We start from the raw sequence: 20,473 nt of genomic DNA on the forward strand, positions 1-20,473 counted from the left end.
CAGCCAGTCCAGAGTGACGGGTAACCGAAAGGCACGCGTTTACACACGCCGGCTGGGGTTAGGTCTGAAACAGGATACGTAATGAATGCTATAAAGAAAAGTACGTAGCAGCAGGAATACTTAACTTTAATCCATCATTTGTATACAGCATTCTGGATGATACAAGTGAGACTCTCTCTAGAAATGGTTAATGGCGCCTTGCTAGGTCGTAGCCATGGACTTAGCTGAAGGCTATTCTAACTGTCTCTCGGCAAATGAGAGAAAGGCTTCGTCAGTGTAGTCGTTAGCAAAGTCGTCGTACAACTGGGGCGAGTGCTAGTACGTCTCTCTAGACCTGCCGTGTGGTGGCGCTTGGTCTGCAATTGCTGACAGTGGCGACACGCGGGTCCGACATGTACTAATGGACCGCGGCCGATTTAAAGCTACCACCTAGCAAGTGTGGTGTCTGGCGGTGACACCACATTTATCATTCTCCATCGTTTGGGAAGATACAGGTCTTGTAAGATACATCAAAGAACAAGTAGTTAATTCCATCGACTTTTTTTATTCGGACTGTAGTCCGCCTCCGTAGTTTAGCAGTAGTGTTACTGACTACAACGCAGAGGGCCCAGGTTCCATTCCCAGCAGGAGACTGGTTGTTGTGTGTCCTTCATCATCATTTTCATCATCATTGACTCGCAAGTTGTCGATGTGGCGTCACCTGAAAAGGACTTTACAATAGGGCGTCTGAGCTCCCCCGCATGGGGCCTCCCAGCCAACACTGCCATACAATCATTAAATTTTTTTTTATTCCGATTGTGCAAGGAATAACATTGACGTAACTCATCACACATAATTACACTGTCGAAAAACTTTTGATAACAAAGCACATGCCTCTTGCCATCCACCAGCCGGAACCATGCATCAATGTCCAAGAGAACGACACTACACCCGATGTGGACAACGCCTGCACTGTCATATCGGCTGCAACACAGCCAGCCGCCTCGTGCAGTGCACAGACCACAAGTTGCACTAATCCTCAAAACCAGAGATTCAGTTGGTGGCAACCTTTTGACATTTGATACCTGAGAAATTCGTTTCGAAACAAATGCTCTCTCTCTCTCTCTCTCTCTCTCTCTCTCTCTCTCTCTCTCTCTCTCTCTCTCTTTCAAGTGGTTACATCCTGTAGTGTGCCACAGTGGGGCCTGCACATGCCATCACTCGCTGTCAGATCGAACAACAAACAATTCAGGATTTACCTGATAACCCCCAGCTGTGGATGTCTTGGAAATATCCCTCACTCTTTCAGATTGATTGAGTAATTAATTAAATCAGTGCCCCTTTGTGTGGGACAGTTCCTTTTTGCATGCGATTGGTCGATACCAGGATTGGAATATTTGGCATGATTCATTCCAGCAACCACCCGGTTCCCGAACATGACCATATATTTTTCCCCTGTGGCCTAATATTGGTGGATACTGGTACAATTGGGGTATTTGGTAGGAATTCCATTGCATTAGAGGAGGTTGAACATTTCAAAATTAAGCTCATTTGCATACTATGTCCTTAAACAACCTGTGGAGGGGTTATATTGTGTGTGTTCACAATTGAACTATCAGAAACAATAAATTGATGAATGGGTAATTTGATGTAGCGAGTGAGTCTTTACAGCGCAGTGTAAGGCTTAAGTTGGTTCTCTCAGTTACAACAGGACGAAGAATAAGTAGGAGGAGGGGAAGGGAGGTTCTGCATCGTGATAGGACAGAAACAACAACAACTGTGACTACTACAGTACACTGTGATGTATAGAGAAGCAACAAACATGACACACTTAAAACACGATCTAGTCAGAAACCCTAGTTGTCATGTCTGAATGTCAGAGATAGCTGAAACACTCACACACCCCGCACGCTCATGTCCCGATATACACATGAAGCATGAAAATCCCCTCGTACACAAACAGCGCCAATGCTCAGAGGCCGCAGAAAACTGCTGCAGTTGTGAACATGTGTGTACGCCAGAGCGCATCAGCCCCAGCCATGGAGGGCATGTTGGGATGACTAGGACGGTAGCAATTCGGATTTTATCGACACATCCAGCACCAATATGTGGCAGTTATCAATATTTAATTGCACAGTTTTCGGTGGAGAATACATGCAACAGACATGATCGCGGACTTAGCCCAATGCATACTGAGTATTAGTTCGGTACTCAGCTATACAGGGAGCGCCCTCGCTGGGACCTGACCATACAACAGCATGCAAGAACCGAATAGCCTGCTGGGTGGATCCTTCCTTTGTACCTGCAGCTTGCGATTGAGTTACGATCGGAATACCCATTCGTTCCCGTCAAAGGCTACCTCTGGCATGCGCTCCCATTCGCTAACAATGTCGTCCTAATAAACCAGCCTCATATTTATCACTGTAACTACAGTTAAATATTACGCTAGCACCCACAATCTGAGGATATTCGACGATGAGCGAAGTATTGGAAATACCTCCTCCTGATGCTGTGGCTCTGGAATTATCTATACCTATATTCCTCTAATGACTGTACATAATTTTCCACTTCACTCACACATCATGGTTAAAGATGCATTGAATCACAATGTTCAACATCAAATCCATACCTCGCTTACAACGGTACACAATTATTTTCTTTGCACACGTAAGAACAATGACCACAATAACTTTACACGTCAACAAAAACCTTATAAACCTGCTGATCACAGTGAATCTATCATACATCCTCTACTAAGTACAATACTTCGCCAAAAACTGATTGTTGGTGCCACGAATTAATATCGAGTGAAAATCCGCGGTGGATGTATATGCCTCATTTGTATTCCTTGCGAGTGATATCAGTCTCCCTTACGAAGAGAGACATAATTGTCTAATAAGCAACTAGATGTTCAAAACACGATTCCCACAAACATGTTACTCAACCTGCATAAAAAGCGGTCTTTGTTGTACAGGGACACACAAGTATCGCTAAAAATATTGACGTTAAAAACTGTACGTACTTTATTAGTTAAAGTATGGTGTTGCCTCCTCATGCAGTGGTCTTCCACACAACATACATTGTGATAACGAGGTGTACATTAACAGACCGAAAAAGGTGGTACACGTCACCAGCGGTGTAAGCTTGTAACAAAGTCACCCATATCACCGAATTATAAAGTGATTTCGGCTAAGGAACGTAGTATTAAGCAATTATTTGCAACTCCTTCTTGTCGCTGCTAGATATTTCCCACACTAACGAACTGTATTTGTAGCACAGTCTATATCAATACCACGTAGAAAGAGTAACAGAGGTTCTGTGATATATCTATTGGCTGTAGGTGAGGGTGGATGATGGTTGATTGAGAATGATCATATACCACAGATGGTACGCTATGTCAGGAATCACTTAAAAAACGCAACTGTAGATTGAATTCATAAGAAATGTACAAAACATTATGACCAATACGTAGTTTTTTTGGTCTATAGCGTCACGCTTTCTGGTAGTAATGCTGTCTGCGATTTGGAATGAAGTCTATCCATTCAACCACATACTTCCGTTGGACCCTGGGGAGAAATGTTTTAATGAGTACAGCCACCGGTGAATTATATTTGTAGCACTCTCATATGTCGAAACGTCACCCGGTTTGAACCTATCTGCTAACGATACCATACAGCAAAACTCCATTGTGGTTTTTTAGAGTCTCTCTGCATCTTGTAACTGTTATTCAGTCTCTGCCCCGCCTTCCCTCCTGCTTTATCCAAGTGACTGGTCGAATTTAAGTCAAAACAGAGCAGAGTTCAGAGAGCACTATATCTAAGGTCTCCTGCATCCTGTAGAGAAACAGGGTGAGCTGAGGTAATGCGACAGGATCCTGTTTTGGCCACTCGGTGGAAATGAGGACATGTTGACATATCTCTGCCAACCATATACAATGTGTGTGTCTAGCGCCAAACGAAGCTTCCTCCTGCAACGTGAGTTAGTGGAAAAAACTGTATGAGTAGTTAAGGTGATCTTACTTACAAGGAAAATTGGGAAGACTGCACATCATACTGGAACTGGAAGAATGAGTAGGAGGATTTTACTACTGCACTGCGGTGCATCTCTGAACCACACACAGGTACTGCAGTCCGAAGGTGATCTGTATCCTTTAGTGAGCTTTCATGTCTGTCACCCAACTTCCTATCCTTTTTATTTTGTACCATGCAACAGAGAAAAACTACGAACTGCTACAACTCCACTAAGGTCAACCGGTAGGGAAGGTTTTATCACGATCCCCTCTTATGATACACTGAAACAAATACCGTATACGTACTAGCATTGAGCATATGTGGCGATCCAATTAAATACATAAATTTTGATCCATTGGAACAGATGACCTTTGGTCAAAGTCGTTGAACAGACCAATGTAATTTTCTTCAGCTGTACTGCGGAAGGACCATATGTCACAGACTATCAATCACAAGAGAAAGTCCCTGTGCTGTTCTTTCATGATCAGCTTGATACATTGTTTTTTTTCTACTGTAATACATCCAAGCAGTAATTGACTACGGCTGCGTACATAGACATACATTTAGTTTTTTTTTCCACCTCGAATTAAAGATCTTGGTCAGATGCTAACCAAACATTTACACATCTCCGTTGGCTCTCACAGAAAGCTGGACGTTGCATGGTGTAAACTATGCTGCTCCCACTCACACAAGATGATTGAAGCAGAAGACAGAGGCGGTGTTTGTTACTGACAAAAATGTGGATGACATTGCAACATATGGAAACTGAAAAAGTTTGCAGCATTTGGAGAATTTTAAAAAAAGCTGCCCAAAAGTGATGAGTTCTACATTTAATCTCATCTTTCACAGTGACGGCGTAGCAGAAGTGTAGCTTTTCCAATTCAGAGAGAACAAGAACATTGATTCCATTTATTGCATGATGGTAAGTGATCATTGGTTTGGTGCTGGCCACCCCCAGAATTTGTTACTCCCACCAGTATGCTTTCCCTCTCTTGCAAATGACATTCTGTGGTGTATGGTCCCCTTACAGTACAGGCTACAAAACTATACACTGCTCTGTGCAGGTGACACCAGTCACTGGTCGACCACTTCAGTGGATCAATATTTGTATACTTAATAGAATCGCCACAAATTCTCAATGCCAGCATGCAAATGATATTTGCCTTTGTTGTAGGTACAGAAAGCTGGCTGAAGCCAGAGATAAATTCTGCCGAAATTTTTACAAAGGCACAGACGGTGTTTAGAAAGGATAGATTGCATGCAACCGGTGGTGGAGTGTTCGTCGCTGTTAGTAGTAGTTTATCCTGTAGTGAAGTAGAAGTGGATAGTTCCTGTGAATTATTATGGGTGGAGGTTACACTCAACAACCGAGCTAGGTTAATAATTGGCTCCTTTTACCGACCCCCCGACTCAGCAGCATTAGTGGCAGAACAACTGAGAGAAAATTTGGAATACATTTCACATAAATTTTCTCAGCATGTTATGGTCTTAGGTGGAGATTTCAATTTACCAGATATAGACTGGGACACTCAGATGTTTAGGACGGGTGGTAGAGACAGAGCATCGAGTGACATTATACTGAGTGCAGTATCCGAAAATTACCTCGAGCAATTAAACAGAGAACCGACTCGTGGAGATAACATCTTGGACCTACTAATAACAAACAGACCCGAACTTTTCGACTCTGTAAGTGCAGAACAGGGAATCAGTGATCATAAGGCCGTTGCAGCATCCCTGAATATGGAAGTTAATAGGAATATAAAAAAAGGGAGGAAGGTTTATCTGTTTAGCAAGAGTAATAGAAGACAGATTTCAGACTACCTAACAGATCAAAACGAAAATTTCTGTTCCGACACTGACAATGTTGAGTGTTTATGGAAAAAGTTCAAGGCAATCGTAAAATGCGTTTTAGACAGGTACGTGCCGAGCAAAACTGTGAGGGACGGGAAAACCCCACCGTGGTACAACAACAAAGTTAGGAAACTACTGCGAAAGCAAAGAGAGCTTCACTCCAAGTTTAAACGCAGCCAAAACCTCTCAGACAAACAGAAGCTAAACGATGTCAAAGTTAGCGTAAGGAGGGCTATGCGTGAAGCGTTCAGTGAATTCGAAAGTAAAATACTAGGTACCGACTTGACAGAAAATCCTAGGAAGTTCTGGTCTTACGTTAAATCAGTAAGTGGCTCGAAACATCATGTCCAGACACTCCGGGATGATGATGGCATTGAAACAGAGGATGACAAGCGTAAAGCTGAAATACTAAACACCTTTTTCCAAAGCTGTTTCACAGAGGAAGACCGCACTGCAGTTCCTTCTCTAAATCATCGCACCAACGAAAAAATGGCTGACATTGAAATAAGTGTCCAAGGAATAGAAAAGCAATTGGAATCACTCAACAGAGGAAAGTCCACTGGACCTGACGGGATACCAATTCGATTCTACACAGAGTACGCGAAAGAACTTGCCCCCCTTCTAACAGCCGTGTACCGCAAGTCTCTAGAGGAACAGAAGGTTCCAAATGATTGGAAAAGAGCACAGGTAGTCCCAGTCTTCAAGAAGGGTCGTCGAGCAGATGCGCAAAACTATAGACCTATCTCTCTGACGTCGATCTGTTGTAGAATTTTAGAACATGTCTTTTGCTCGAGTATCATGTCGTTTTTGGAAACTCAGAATCTACTATGTAGGAATCAACATGGATTCCGGAAACAGCGATCGTGTGAAACCCAACTCGCTTTATTTGTTCATGAGACCCAGAAAATATTAGATACAGGCTCCCAGGTAAATGCTATTTTCCTTGACTTCCGGAAGGCGTTCGATACAGTTCCGCACTGTCGCCTGATAAACAAAGTAAGAGCCTACGGAATATCAGACCAGCTGTGTGGCTGGATTGAAGAGTTTTTAGCAAACAGAACACAGCATGTTGTTCTCAATGGAGAGACATCTACAGACGTTAAAGTAACCTCTGGCGTGCCACAGGGGAGTGTTATGGGACCATTGCTTTTCACAATATATATAAATGACCTAGTAGATAGTGTCGGAAGTTCCATGCGGCTTTTCGCGGATGATGCTGTAGTATACAGAGAAGTTGCAGCATTAGAAAATTGTAGCGAAATGCAGGAAGATCTGCAGCGGATAGGCACTTGGTGCAGGGAGTGGCAACTGACCCTTAACATAGACAAATGTAATGTATTGCGAATACATAGAAAGAAGGATCCTTTATTGTATGATTATATGATAGCGGAACAAACACTGGTAGCAGTTACTTCTGTAAAATATCTGGGAGTAAGCGTGCGGAACGATTTGAAGTGGAATGATCATATAAAATTAATTGTTGGTAAGGCGGGTACCAGGTTGAGATTCATTGGGAGAGTCCTTAGAAAATGTAGTCCATCAACAAAGGAGGTGGCTTACAAAACACTCGTTCGACCTATACTTGAGTATTGCTCATCAGTGTGGGATCCGTACCAGATCGGGTTGACGGAGGAGATAGAGAAGATCCAAAGAAGAGCGGCGCGTTTCGTCACAGGGTTCTTTGGTAACCGTGATAGCGTTACGGAGATGTTTAACAAACTCAAGTGGCAGACTCTACAAGAGAGGCGCTCTGCATCGCGGTGTAGCTTGCTCGCCAGGTTTCGAGAGGGTGCGTTTCTGGATGAGGTATCGAATATATTGCTTCCCCCTACTTATACCTCCCGAGGAGATCACGAATGTAAAATTAGAGAGATTAGAGCGCGCACAGAGGCTTTCAGACAGTCGTTCTTCCCGCGAACCATACGCGACTGGAACAGGAAAGGGAGATAATGACAGTGGCACGTAAAGTGCCCTCCGCCACACACCGTTGGGTGGCTTGCGGAGTATAAATGTAGATGTAGATGTAGATGTATCAGAAGAGATGGACGTCGTAATATCGAGATCTCTACCGAGTGATGTTAATGAACTTACTATAGTTAGTAGATTTTCTCTATTGGATGAGATTCCCGGATTCGATTCCCGGCGGGGTCAGGGATTTTCTCTGCCTCGTGATGACTGGGTGTTGTGTGACGTCCTTAGGTTAGTTAGGTTTAAGTAGTTCTAAGTTCTAGGGGACTGATGACCATAGATGTTAAGTCCCATAGTGCTCAGAGCCATTTGAGCCATTTTCTCTATTGGATGATACAAAACAACAGGATAGTGAGGTTGTTTGGGTGACAGACATGAAGGCACCCTGAGGGATTCAGATTACCTTCGGATTGCAATACCTGTATGTAGTTTGGTGATGCATCACAATGCAGTAATAAAATCCTCGTCGTTATTCAGTTCCCATACGATAGGCAATCTTCCTAATTTTACCGATAAGTAACCCCACCTCAGCTGCTCATACTGTCTTTTCTTGTACCTCGGCTTGCAGGAGGCGGCTTCGTTTGGCGCTTGCCTTGCTCATTGTATGTGGTTGGCAGAGATATGACAACATGTTCTCATTTACCTCGAGTGGCCAAAACAGGACCTGACGCATTATCTCAGCTCACCCTGTTTCTCTACAGGACGCAGAAGGTCTTGGATATTATGCTCTCTGACTTCTGCTCAGTTCTGACTTAAATTTGACCGATCACTTGGATAAAGCCGTCGGCACTCGGACCGTGCATCCGAACGCTGACCGTTGAGCGTGCCGAGTTTCTGACGTCATAGCGTGGAATAGCACGCTCGGGAGTCTTTCCGAACGTGCAGAGCAATATCAGGCATGTCAGATATTCTGAGCGTGCGTCTGAGCGTTGAACAATGAGATGGCACAACGCCGCCTACGTCACACGCACGCCGTCTCCTTTCGGTACAGAGTTGTGAGGCGCCATATTGCCATTCATTTCAAGCCTATATCTGTATATGCCGTTTCTGAGCACCAGAAAATTGAGAATCACTGGAAACCCCGTTGTTAACTGTGTGATTCGTTCCAATAAAATAATGAGAAAAATCATATTGATGGCAAAAGCATTACCGTAACTTGCGTATTATGAGAGTAGGCTATTTGAAGGCAGCGACACACTGATGATCCACCCAAAACGTATTGTTCTTCGTACAATTTGTTATAATTAAATTTCAATTAGTAACATATCTACGATTAAGGTTTCCAGCACTGGGTAACATAATATGATGGATGCGTAATGAATAGCGTAACTGCCCTCCATTGAGAGGTTGGATGGGGCGGTGGGTCGCGTCTTGACAATTCCAGATTTATTTCCTAACATCCGCGTCTTGATACTTTATTATTAGTTTCATACAAATATATACTATAATATTTGATGTTATGTAAATATAAGTTCACCTTTTTTTGAGGAGTGACTTTGTTCGATTTGCTTTATCTACAGGACACCTTGTGCGACTTGTGTAAAGATATTTTGCTCCTTTTTCTTTTACACTTCGTAATTCACATTTTTCAAAGATTCTGCTACTGGGTAGAACAGTGATCAAGTAAGACTGACCTTGGGGATTTACTAAAATGTGGGAATGATGAAATAATGTTTATTTTATGCGGAGAAGTATTCCAAATTTGTAACGCAATGTTTGTAATGGAACTTTTATAAGCCTGTGTCCTTATTGATTGGACACGGTACTTTCCTTTTCGTGAATGAAATATGCGTTTTAATAGAGCTATCGTGGGAATTTTACGCGCGCCCGTTTACGAACTAGAAGCATCCCTCAACTGCCGCTGGAGTGCGTTGCGGTCGCGTATACCACGTCGTGGCGCACGTACCGTATGCACAAGTCGCATCGTTCCTGAGCGTTCAGCAGCACGTTGAACTCGGCACGCTCAACGTTAACGTTCGACAGCACGGTCCGTGTGCCGACGGCTTAAAGCTGGAGGCATAGTGGGGCAGAGACTGAAGAACAGTTACAAGATGCAGATAAACTGTCTAAAAAAACACACGAATTTTCTGTACGGTGTAGTTAGCAGATAGTTAAAAAAGGATGACGTCTCGAGATGTGAGGGTGCTACAAATATAATTTACTGGTGGTGGTAATGATTGAAAAATTCTCCAATAATCCATCAGAAGTATGTGGTTGAATGGATAGATTTGCTTCCAAATCACAGACACTGTTACTACCAGGGAGCGTGACGCTATAGACCGAAAAACCCAGTGTACTGCCCACAGTATTGTGTATATTTCTTATGAATTCAATCTACAGTTGCGTTTGTTAAGTGATTCCTGACATAGCACACCATCTACTGTATATGATCATTCTCAATCAACCATCATCGTCCCTCACCTATAGCCACGTAGATATGTCACAGAACATCTGTTACACTTTCTACATGGTATTGATACTGAGTGTGATACAAATACAGTTCTTTAGTGTGGGAAATATCTAACAGCGGCAAGAGGGACTTGCAAATATTTGCTTAATACCACGTTTCTCACCCGAAATCACTTTATAAATTCGGTAATGTCGGTGATTTTATTATGACCTTACTCCACCGACGGCGTGTACCAACTTTTTCGGACAGTTAATATGCACCTTGCGATCACATTGTATATTCAGTGTCGCAGTATTTGTGAGGAATACCACTTCACTCAGTAGCAATGCCATACCTTGAATAATAAAGCATGTATAACATGTTTCTAACATACATACCGTTAGTGATAGTTGTGTGTGCATGTAGAACCAAGACCGCTTTTTATGTCGGTTGATAGTAACATAGGACTTGCGATTGTGTTTTTAACATATGGTAGCTTATAAGACAATACGTCTCTCTTGCTACGAGACACTGGTACCACTGGCAAGAAAAGCAAATGGGGCATGTCAATGCACCGCGGTTTTCGCTCGATATTCATTGGTGACACTAGAAATCAGTTTTTGGCGAAGTATTGTAATTAATATGGGATGGGTGATAGATATGCTGTGATCGGCAGCAGTTTCCCCTGGCCTCTGAGCATTGGCACTGGCAGTGTTTGAGGGTATGTTTGCTTGCTTGTAAGTATCGGGACATGAGCACGCGGGTAGTGTGGGTGTTTCAGTGATCTCCAACATCTAAGTTCGACAACTAGCGTGTCATGTTTAGTGCTTCTCAATATATCACAGTGGGCTCTGTCTTAGTGGCATTGTTGGTGTCACTATCCTATCACACAGTAGACCCTTCCTCCTCCATCTTCTGAATGTAATGGGAGAGAACCAATTTAGGAACTCTACAGTGCTTTAAAAATCCACTCGCAATATCAAATGCCCGAATGATAGCAATGTCCGACATCTAGGCATGACAAGTAACACTACTGCAGATTGTATCACATTTTAAGTGTTTTGTGTTTAGTGCTTCCAAATACATCACAGTGGATTCTGTCTTAGAGAAGTATTCATTGTTGATGTTGTTTCTATGCTATCACACAGTCGACTCTTCATCCTCCTTCTCGTCCTGCTCATTCTTCGTCCTGGTGTAAGTGAGAGAACCAACTTAGGTGTTATATTGCTCTGCAAAAACCCAGCTCCAACTGGAAATTCTCAGTTGATCAGTTTATTGTTTGTGATATTTGTATTGTGAGCACACACACCAGTTCAACCCACTACAAGTTACTTAAGGACATAGTATGGAAATGAGCTGGAATTTAAAATTTTCGGCTACCTCCAACGTAATGGATTTCCTACCAAACGATGTAACTGTTTTAGGACCCACCAATAGGAGCTGAGATGGAAAAAACCTTGTAAGGTTTGGAAACCAGATGGTTGCAGGATCAAAACACTCCAAATATTCTTGTCATAGTATCGATCAATAGGGTGCAAAGAGAAACTGCCCCACCCAAAGGGTATCAATTTAATTACATAGTCAATCAATCGATTAGAGTGAGGGAATATTTCCGAGACACCACAGCTGTGGTTTACGAGGCAAACACTGGTCTGTTTGCAGTTCGATCTGACAGCAAGTGAAGTCATGTGCAGTCCCAGCTGTGGCATGTTACAGGATGTGATCACATGAGAGAGAGGGGGAGGGAGAGAGAGAGAGAGAGAGAGAGAGAGAGAGAGCGAGTATGTGATTCGAAATGAATTTGTCAGGTATCAATTATTAAAGTACTGCCGCCATCTGAAGCTTTTGTTTGGGGAATTAGTGCATCTTCTGGTCTGCACATCTCATAAGACCGCTGGCTGAGTGGCAGCTGACGTGACAGTTGGTGGGTGTTCGGAGTGGGCATAGTGTGGTCTCTTGAACACTGGTGTATGGTGCACCCTGGCAGATGGTTGAAGGCAAGTGTTTCATGATCGAAGGATTGTTAACACTGTAATAATGTGTGATGAGTTATGTCGATGATACTCCTTGTGTAATCGGAATAAAAAAATCGATCGAATTAACTACTTCTTTTACGATGTATGTTACAAGACCTGCACCTTACCAAACAGCAAAGGATGTTGAGCAACATAGATACAACACCAGCAAATAGAATTTCTTGTAGATAAAGAATATACCATCTGCTTTGTAATTGAATTTCCTGTCAACACATCCTTCCTTTCCCACACAGAGCTGCCACTTTTCAGGTGGAAGGGGAGGGGGTTCAGAGGGAAGGGCTTGGGATTTATCACAGACGAAGTGTTACTTAATTGATCAATTTATATAATTAATCAATCACTTTGGTAAAGTGGGAGGGGGCTGTCCGAATAACTAAGGCATGGTAGTGTACTTGTATAAGTGGGGAGGGGGGGGGGGGGAAAGGATGGTTGGAGGTTTCCAGAGGGATTGAGAAAAGGAAGAGAAGGAGGAGGAGAAGTGGAAGTGAGAGGGGTGAGGGATGTTTCTCAGAAGGATCGATTCTCCCCAGGGGTTATAATTCACTTAGTAGAACGATAGGTGAAGAACCTGAGAATCGAAAGAGAATAATAGGATTGGCCCTGAATGTATACTCGCCTCTGATGTAGGCAACCAACGCCTACAAACTGTGCTAATATTGACTTTGCCCTACTAATCCCATGGATGTGCCAATGTTGATACACAACATCGGTGACTCCGACTGAAACAGGCACATGACCATCGGCACTGGGCTTTGGCGCAGTCACAAAGTGTTACATGGCCTGATGAATCCCATTATCTTCTTCATCATGCCAATGGAAGGACGCGAATTTGTCTTATTCCTGGGGTACAAATACTTGAAATCTGTACTACAGGATGGAGACAAGCTGCCAGCAGCTCCATTATGCTCTGAGGATCATTCACGTTGGTATCGATGGGTCCAGTGGAGCTCGTGCAAGGCACCATGACGTCCCAGGCGTATCGTGCACTGGGCACAGACAACATATATCCCTTTCTTAATACACATATGTAGAGCGACGAAGCGTGAAACAGGACAGTGAATTAACATAACGGTCAAATATGGGGTGAGTAGAAAACATATTACGTAACCGAACATGTATGGGACTCGCGTAAGGCAAATTTTTATCGCGCGTTACGCTGTAACAAGATTTACGATCCTGTCTTCATAGTCGACTCAACTGTAACATACAAATCGTACTTGTACGTGTTTGAACCTTATCTAATGTCTCAATTACAACTGGATACGAGCAAAGACTTTGTTTTCCAGCAAGATGGAGCACCACCGCATTATCAACGTGAAGTTGTTGCTTATCTCTCCAGGAATGTGCCGACTTGGATTAGACCTGGAAGAACAATATCCTGGTCACCACAATCACCTGATGTGACCACAATAGCCTTCTGTGTAAGGTGCCACGTTAAAGATAGTGTTTGTTCCTCCATCTCAGGGAAACGTCGATTAGCTGCAACAGCGCTTATCTCTGGTTGTTGTCTCCACACATCAAGACTTACATCAAAGTATTTGGTAGGAAACTGATTAGCGATGGGACATCTGTCCTGTAACAAAAGATAGCCACACTGAACATTTGTAAATAAGACTTGAAGATACACTGCATTCAGTGCTGTATGGTCAGACCCCGGTAGCTGAGTGATCAGTGCGACAGAATGTCAATCCTAAGGGCGCAGGTTCGATTCCTGGCTGGGTCGGAGATTTTCTCGGCTCAGGGACTGGGTGTTGTGTTGTCCTAATCATCATCATTTCATTCCCATCGATGACCAAGTCGCCGAAGTGGTGTCATATCGAAAGATTTACACTGGGCGAATGGTCTACCCGACAGGAGGCTTTAGTCACACGACATTTACATTTTTTTAAATGCTGTATGACACACTTTTACAAGTTATTAATCTTTCTCACAACTACGGTTACTTTTTTTATAATTAATTTATAACAACTATTTAGTCTACATCTGCTTGCACACTCCGCAAGCCACCGTGTGGTGCATGGCGGAGAGTACCTTGTACTACTACTACTCATTTCCTTTCCTGTTCCTCTCGAAAATAGAACAAGGGGTAAGCTACTGCCTCGGTAAAAACCGCAGTTTCTTTTATCTTCTCTTCGTGGCCCTTACGCGACATTTTTATTCGTGAAAGTTGAATCGTGCTGCAGTCCCCTTCAAATGTCAGTTCTCTAAATTTTCTCAATAGTGCTGCTTGAAAAGAGTGTCGTTTTCTCTCCTAGGATTCTCATTTGAGTTCACAAAGTATCTCTACAACTTGTGGGTGATGAATGAATCTACCTGTAAAAAATCTAGCAGCATGCATCTGAATTGCTTCTATGACTTCCCTTAGTCCGACCTGGCGGCGATCCCAAATAGTCGAATAGTACTCGAGAACAGGTCGCACTGGTGTTCTATACGCGGTCTCCTTTACAGATGAACTACACGTTCCTAAAATTGCTGTAATAAACCGAAGTCGACCATTAGCCTTCCCCGCTACCATCCTTACTTGCTCATTCCATTTCGTATCGCTTTGCAGCTTTAGGCTTATATGTTTAGTAGACGTGACTCTGTCGGACAGCACACTGTTAATGCTGTACTTGAACATTTAGGGACTGTTTTCCCTACTCTTCTGAATTGATTTGAATTTTTTCTACATTTAGAGGTAGCTGATATTCATCATACCAACTACGAGTTTCATCCTATAGTCACTCAAAAACGACACCTCATATACTACGGCACAATAAGCAAGCCGCCACAGATTGCTGTTCATCCTACCCGTCAGGTCATTTATGTGTACTGAGAATGAGAGCGGACCTATCACACTTTTACTGGGGCATTCCTGACGATAACCTTGTTATTGATACTGATATGCACTCGCTAACGAGGACTACGTACTGGGTTAAATTACTTAAGAAGTCTTCCAACCATTCATATATCAGGAACCTATTCCTTGTGCTCGTGTCTCCGATAGCCTACAGTGGGGCACCGCGTGAAACATTTTACAGAAATCTAGGAATAGGCCTATGGAACCTATCTGCTGCCCTTCATCCACGGTTCGCTAGATACCCTGTTAGGAAAGGGTAAGACGATTCTTACCCGAGTGATGCTTTCTAAATCCGTGCTGATATGTGAGCACAAGGCTTTTCCTTTGCGCTACCTTTGTTATCAGAAAGTTTTCAGGAAGCTTTGACGCAATATTATGAAAGGACCACATTTTAAAAGAACGTTGTTGATAGCATCATATTTGCGTAATACGCCATCAACATACATGACGAGCTATAGGCCCTTGCACCTAATTCGGCCTATCTACACTGATGGAAATTCAGAATGAAACGTCATGAATAAGCTGATAAAACGTTACTAAACTGATACTGCAGGGTTTACATACCGCTAGCTTATTTTCAGTTCAGAAAAAAATCATTCCTTGTTGTGTTGTAAGGTGCGTCTACCATCCAAACAGGATGGCCATCGGAAATGTGCGTGCAGCTTGTTGAAGGTCTTGAAACTTTGGAAAAAGTCGATTTATGCCGATGAGGGACATCTGAGACACAGATAGCGCCTACTGTAGGATGTACTAAAATGACTACGGACTCACGACAACAGCGTGTCAGGAAAAGTTATCACGAACCCTTTGCGGAAGGATACTCGACGGGAACATAGTAGCGTTGTTCGACCTGCTCTGACGAACAGACGGAGGCCAATGGCTGAAATCCAGGCAGTGGTTATAGGCATACTTCCATCACGAACTGTCGGAAACAGATTACTGAAGGTGGATTGAGGTCTCCAGTTGCGTGCATCATTTACTGCTTACTCTATGCCACTGACAACAGCGTTTTGCGTGGTGCATAGCCAGAATCAGTTGTAAAATTGAGTAACATTCTCTGGGGCTTCTGTCTGTGGTGCTCACATCGACCCATGGCGTCCGTACATGCTTAGGTGTATGATCAAAAGGAGCAGCGATTCTCATTATCCATAGCCCCTCCCCCCCACGCATTCATGGAACTGTGGGGCTGAGAGACATCGATATGACATCATGACTGGTTCAGCAACTGTTAGAGGAAGGAAGTATGTGTCAAGAATGGCAAAGGCTGTTGTCATACCCTTTTCGATCGGGACACCAAACGACATAACCCAGTAGGATTATGCAAAACGAAAAGCTGCTTTCACACCATAAACGCTTTGACGTACCTACGGAGCTCGACTGGTCTGCCCGGTCGCCTTATGCGTCATTCACAGAGCAAGTCGGGGATGCGACTGGATGGCGCACACTTTCATACCCGACTCCAGTTAGGGATCTTCGTGAACTTCACAGCACAAGTTTCAGACATGGCAAGAAATTTGCCAACGGGTCATTATGAGGCTATTTTCTTCCATTCCCAACCAACACAAGAGTGTATTTGTGTCAGTGGGCGCCACAGCTCATACGAATGCCGAAGATGGACATCATTTCCGGTGGAATAGAAAATGAATCACTTAACACTCGTCATGTGATGAAGAGTGCCGCAGAGTCTGATAAATATCGGACTGGTGCTTCATGGTGCTACACTTCGCATTTCCTTCAGCGTATTAACATTTCGAAACCAAAATCCAAGTTATTCTATAAAAGGGAAATTCCAACAAACCTCACAATGAAAGATAATACAGTTCTGTAAGTGTCTTCCTTCAAATACTTAGGCACTATATTGCTACAAGATTTGGACTACAGCCGGGAGCAGAGTATGAAACAATTTTTTAAGAGGAGAAAATGGTTCTTGAAGTCAGAGCTCAGTTTACAAGTGAGAACCAGCGTGATTCGTCACTCCATATTCACCTGTACTGGTGGGAAAGTTGGATTCTGCACCGTAATACTGAAAGACCAAATCAGGCCATTGAAATTTAATTGCGTCTTCACCTTTTGAGTATACCCTGGATAGCGAAAGTACGAAATATCGAGGTCCTTCGTTGATTGAAAAAGCAGAAACAACTGCTGCGTAATATCAAACCAAGGAAGGAACAAATTTGAAGATTACAACGTGATGAGGAGCGAGAGACATAAATTATTACAACTTATAATTGGAGGAAAGTTATGTGACACGACCTCCAGTGGAAGCCAGAGGAACTCGTGGCAGAAAGCCATTCAAAGAGAGTACATTTGTACATCTCAGTTTGATACATTAATCGCCATCCTTCTCTAGGAAACGACGTCTTACGACGTAGATTCCTCCCGTATGTTTTGATATGAGTCTTAGAAGCGACTTTACTACTACTAATGAACACTAAAGATACTGTCGTAGGCATATTAAATAGTAATGAATAGTACATCAAGAAGAAATTACTAGGTGATTCAGGAAGTAATGATCGTTTGGTTGTAACAACCTCGATAGTTCTTGCTGGGTTTAGTGTCCTCTGCTTCAATTTTTTTCCGTTTGTACGCTTTAAATTTACTTCGTTGGTGGACAAATAAAATGCACGGCAATAGTGAAATGGTCGAACGTGTTCAAACACAGTATGTATAATTATATCTCACGAAACATACGTAGGTGCACCATACGGCAATATAAAAATCAAAAATAACTATAAAAAACTTAATTCCAATACATCCTCTGAGTAGACTGTACATAAACAACATTTTAAGCAGAGAAACAAATTTTCGGCTGCTTTGTAGATGGTATGCATAGGAACATACAACTATGTGCAGACCTCCAATTCAAGGAACACTGCTTCAGCTGAGAAACTACAAAGAAATCTACAAGGTATTATTTTATATGTACAATTGAAATACAAATGTTTATACAACATTTCTACAGAAATGTTATCGAGAGAAAAAGAAGATGACGCAATGGTACCACAACATGCATGGATAAATAAAAGGAAATAAAATTGTGTTTTCTAAAAGACGGATGCTTAGAAACCAAATCAAGAAATATGTTATGCCAATAAAAATTATGCTATTTAAAAGTGGAGCACACATTACATAGATTCAACAAGTCCCTGTCGTAATCACCTAAAACTAGTCCATGAAGCTACTTGTTGACTATATTCTTCAGTTCGGCATCACGTCCGACAACCAACCCGACTACGAACTCTTCGACCCTGATAGCGAGGTGCCTTGCGCGTTCTTGTCATTAAATTTATTCCTAAAACCACTGACCGACGTCCGGATCAATCTTTCTTCATGGATATTCCTTTGTCCGTTATCAAACAATTCAGACTTCTTTCCCACACTTCTTTCGTTTGTTACTCCATCACCATTCACCTGCTTCAAGATCCCCGATACACTGTCTGTTGGAACAGCGACCAACAGTAACAGGAAAAATTTTTTTGGTTTTCCCTGTAGTCACACATCTGTTTTGAGTAATGGCTCCTAGTTGCGGTGCCAAGTAGCATTATCAGACCGTCTTACGGCCCAAATATCGCAGAAATTAGTTAAAGTAATTCCTTAAGAAAATTTTACGATTTTATTTTATTTTCATTTTTTTATTTTTTATTTTTTATTTTTTTATTTTATTTTTTTTTTTTTTTTACGGCGAAGGCATGGTGTAGAGATGAACTCTAAAATGTAGGCAGACCGTTACGCTTGGGGGCAGACGTCACCACCGCTTCCAAAAAAGTGTGTCATACACTAAAAGCAAACGCTAATGCTATGCTATGCTAATACTAATGCTATGCTTTCAATTCGTTGATTTGAGCGTGAGTATTCGGGCTTGCTTAAACTCGTGCTCGCTAGTAGTTCGGTAGCGGCGTGGTGGAGAGTGAGGGAACTGCACGTGCATCATATGGTCGCAAGAACATTGGTGAAGCGCCTACTGTGAAACAGGAAAGGATCAGATCTGTCAAGGGTGTCTCCTAACAGCAGCACCGTAAGATCTGCGTCATGTAACACCGACAGTTTCATCATTTTAATCCCCAGTGTTCGGAACGTTACCATTTTACATCGAAAAAATTGGCCAGGTGCGAGAAGGATTCGCACCCTGCGGGGTTCTGTAAAACCTAATTATGTATAGAGACAGTTGATCCATTCCGAGATTCGAGGATCTTGATGATTCTTCCTGTTATCGATGCTGATAATGCAAGGTATCGGTCGCCCGGATGCCGCAATTTTCGAAAATGTTTTAATGTCAAGTTTGAATTCGGGTACTAAATGAAAAACGACAGTTTTTCGCATGGTATGGTCACAGATTAAAAGTTTTCTTATATTTCCCACTTACTTGTATCGTGAAACATTTTGTCTTGCCAAAATTTCATAATTCTGCGTCAAGGGAAGTATGCTATGGATTTTATTGAGTGAGTTCACGAGTGTCAAGATATGTAACATAAACGGTGGTATCTTTTGATTGCATTGACTTACAAGCTAACTTTGATTATACTATCATGAGACCATAGACCTCAGTATGCAACATAAATTTCAACTAGATGCGTCTACCCGTTACAGAGACAAAGGTGTCTTAGCAGAAGAACGGACGGACGGACGAAGAGTCTGATACGAACTGACAAAAATTATTGTTTTGATATAATTACCAATGAATAGTTTCCTGATTTTCTTCTTTGGCCTCATTGTGAAACCTTGCTTCTTGATAAACGTGATGACTCTAGTCGAACGGAATTTCAAAATGGGTGGGTTTACAAGCATCAAAATATGTGACATAAATGGCCGTATCTTCCGACTGCATTTACTAGACGCTTTAGTTTTTTGCTTCGTCAAGGGACCCTTCACTTTACTATGTGACATAAAATTCAACTTGATGCGCCAACTTGTTCCTGAGAAAAAGGATTCTAAACAGTCGGAGGACAAACGGAGAGACAGACGGACAGCGAAGTGATCCTATAAAGGTTCCGTTTTTACCGACTGCGGTCGCAGGTTCGAATCCTGCCTCGGGCATGGATGTGTGTGATGTCCTTAGGTTAGTTAGGTTTAAGTAGTTCTAAGTTCTACGGGACTGATGACCACAGATGTTAAGTCCCATAGTGCTCAGAGCCATTCCGACTGAGCTACTGAACCTTGAAAAAATGGATTCACAATGTGTTTATCCTATCAAAAAATACTAAATACTTTTCGGATGTTTAATTTATGAAGCGCCTTGTGTTCAACATGTTGTATATTCCTTAGCGCTCGATGAAAATGTAAATATCACAGGCACAGCCCGGCACTTTTTGTCAGAGTCGCAAGCACTGAAGCATTGAACAAGGTGTATAATTTCAAGGTTTCTGTGGCAACAGCCCGAGGGGCAGCCATCTTAGGAAAGATA

The 20,473-nt window shown here is 42.6% G+C and overlaps 1 protein-coding gene across 1 annotated transcript in view; it reads right to left on the reverse strand.

The window, feature by feature from the left end:
- Window positions 1–20,473, reverse strand: part of LOC126095451 (hemicentin-2-like) — a 114,767-nt gene that overhangs the window by 69,310 nt on the left and 24,984 nt on the right. The window lies entirely within an intron of this gene.

Source organism: Schistocerca cancellata, chromosome 8 (assembly GCF_023864275.1).
Source record: "Schistocerca cancellata isolate TAMUIC-IGC-003103 chromosome 8, iqSchCanc2.1, whole genome shotgun sequence".
NCBI classification, from domain to species: domain Eukaryota; kingdom Metazoa; phylum Arthropoda; class Insecta; order Orthoptera; family Acrididae; genus Schistocerca; species Schistocerca cancellata.